The sequence below is a fragment of the Tachyglossus aculeatus genome, chromosome 17 (assembly GCF_015852505.1).
Source record: "Tachyglossus aculeatus isolate mTacAcu1 chromosome 17, mTacAcu1.pri, whole genome shotgun sequence".
In the NCBI taxonomy this organism is placed as follows: domain Eukaryota; kingdom Metazoa; phylum Chordata; class Mammalia; order Monotremata; family Tachyglossidae; genus Tachyglossus; species Tachyglossus aculeatus.
The window spans coordinates 22,585,774-22,588,439 of record NC_052082.1 but is presented as its reverse complement, the minus strand read 5'-3'; the positions used below and the strand labels follow the sequence as shown (position 1 = coordinate 22,588,439).

Below are 2,666 nucleotides of genomic sequence, written 5' to 3'. Positions count from 1 at the left end.
CAAATTCATTCATTCATTCAATCCTATTTATTGAGCACTTACTGTGTGCAGAGCACTGTACTAAGCGCTTGGGAAGAACAAGTTGGCAACATATAGAGACGGCCCCTACCCAACAGCGGGCTCACAATCTAGAAGGGGGAGACAGACAACAAAACAAAACATATTAACAAAATAAAATAAATAGAATAGTAAATATGTACAAGTAAAATAAATAGAGTAATAAATAGAGTAATGGGAGACAGCTTTGACATAGGCACAGTGGCAGGGCAGTCATTGCTCATCTGCCATTCTATCACCCCCCCAAAAGTTCTGATGGTCTGAAATCATCTTTAAATGAGGACAGAAATTAATAGTGCTCCTTAGACAGTGCTCTCCTCTATGGTCTCTGAAAGAGGACACACACAAACCGGGATGGCAAATAAACAATTTGAATAATAATAATGAGGGTATTTGTTAAGTGCTTATTATGTGTGAAGTACTGTTCTAAGCGCTGGGGTTTTTTTTTTTTTTTTACAAGGTGATCAGGTTGTCCCACGTGGGGCTCACAGTCTTAATCTTCATTTTCCAGATGAGGTAACTGAGGCCCAAAGAAGTGAAGTGACTTACCCAAAGTCACATAGCTGACAAGTGGCGGAGTAGGGATTAGAACCCATGACCTCTGACTCCCAAAGCCCGTGCTCTTTTCACTGAGCCACGCTGCTTCACCTTGAAGACAGGTGAAGAGCAGTCTCAAACAAAGCGATGGAGTGGGGTGCTGTGGGGAAGCTGCCTCAGTAGACAGACCAATCCATCAGTACATATTTATTACTCTATTTATTTATTTATTTTACTTGTAAATATCTATTCTATTTATTTTATTTTGTTAGTATGTTTGGTTTCGTTCTCTGTATCCCCCTTTTAGACTGTGAGCCCACTGTTGGGTAGGGACCGTCTCTATGTGTTGCCAACTTGTACTTCCCAAGTGCTTAGTACAGTGCTGTGCACACAGTAAGCGCTCAATAAATACGATTGATTGATTGATTGATTATTTGAGCACCTACTGTGTGCACAGCACTGTACTAAGCTTGGAAGAGTGCAGTATAACAGATTTGGTGGACATGTTCCCTTCCTACAAGGAGCTTACAATTTGGCAAGCAGCGCTGGGGAGTGGTGGTGCGTCCCTTAAAGAGTGGCTTCTCAAAGTTTAGGATACAAGGAGAGCTCCTCTTTCTGGGGTGAAAAACTCAATCTGCAACTTTCTTCATGTGCAAATAATGTCTGAAGGAGTATCAGTCAATCAATGGTATTTATTGAGCCCTTACTATAATAATAATAATAATGATGGCATTTATTAAGCACTTACTATGTGCAAAGCACTGTTCTAAGCACTGGGGGGTTACAAGGTGATCAGGTTGTCCCACAGGGGGCTCACAGTCTTAATCCCCATTTTACAGATGAGGTAACTGGGGCCTAGAGAAGTGAAGAGACTTGCCCAAAGTCACACAGCTGACAATTGGCAGAGCCGGGTTTTGAACCCATGACCTCTGACTCCAAAGCCCGGGCTCTTTCCACTGAGCCACACTGCTTCTCTATGTTCAGAACACTGAACATGAACTATGTTCAGAACAGTGTTCTAAGCGCTTAGTAGAGTACAATACAACAGAGTTGGTAGACATATTCCCTGCCTATGATGTGTTTACAGTCTAGAGGGGGAGACAGACATTAATATGAATAATAATTTACAATATATAATTTAAAGATATTCATTTAAGTGCTGTCTCCTCTTGGAGTCACACCTGGAGAGTTTCCAGTACTCTACCAGTCTCGACTATGGGAGGGAGAGTCAAGCAGAGGCATACCTTTTCCATTCCTAGCTTGGCCAGTGGCTAGCGTGTGGAAGGAAATCTGCTAGAAATCAAAACTCACCTGTGCTGGGCAGCAGCAGCACAGGAGAACGTCGAGGGAGGAGATTCAAGTTTATGGCATTTATTAAGCGTTTACTATGTGCAAAGCACTGTTCTAAGCACTGGGGAGGTTAAAAAGGTGATCAGGTTGTCCCCTGGTGGACTCACAGTCTTTATCCCCATTTTACAGATGAGGTAACTGAGGCACAGGGAAGTTAAGTGACTTTCCCAAGGTCACACAGCTGACAATTGGTGGAGCCGGGATTTGAACCCATGACCTCTGACTCCGCAGCCCGTGATCTTTCCATTGAGCCCCATTTACCGCACAGAAGGAGGCAGTGGTAAACAACTTCCGTATTTTTACCAAAAAAACTCTATGGGTGCTTTGTGAGAACGACTGCAGAGGGAGATAGGGCTGGAAGAGATGTGTCCATCGCATTGCTATGTGTCGGAGATGACTCGACAGCATAAGACAAGACATAAGTGCTGTGTATCAGTCACACAAAGACCTTTTCTACCCACCTGGCCCTCATGGCTAGGCTTTCACTGTTGGTAGTGTTATTTCCCAAAACCAAGGACAGCTCTGTATAAAGAGAAGAATAAATGCTGTTTGATTGTTTTGGGCCAACTAACCCAGACAAAAAGCCTCTGAGGGTCTGAACAGAGAAAGATAAAGGGAAGATGGTGTGTTAAAATAGATAAAATAATAATTGTGGGGGCATCATGGATCACATGCTTCTGGAAAAGCACTTATAATAATAAAAGTGATAATTGCGATATTTG

At 42.8% G+C, this 2,666-nt stretch overlaps 1 non-coding gene across 1 annotated transcript; it reads left to right on the top strand.

Moving 5' to 3' along the window:
• Positions 1–1,757: 1,757 nt before the first annotated feature.
• Positions 1,758–1,895, top strand: LOC119939791. The gene has a single exon (XR_005454754.1). It is a non-coding gene; the product is annotated as a small nucleolar RNA SNORA7 (small nucleolar RNA).
• Positions 1,896–2,666: the final 771 nt, after the last annotated feature.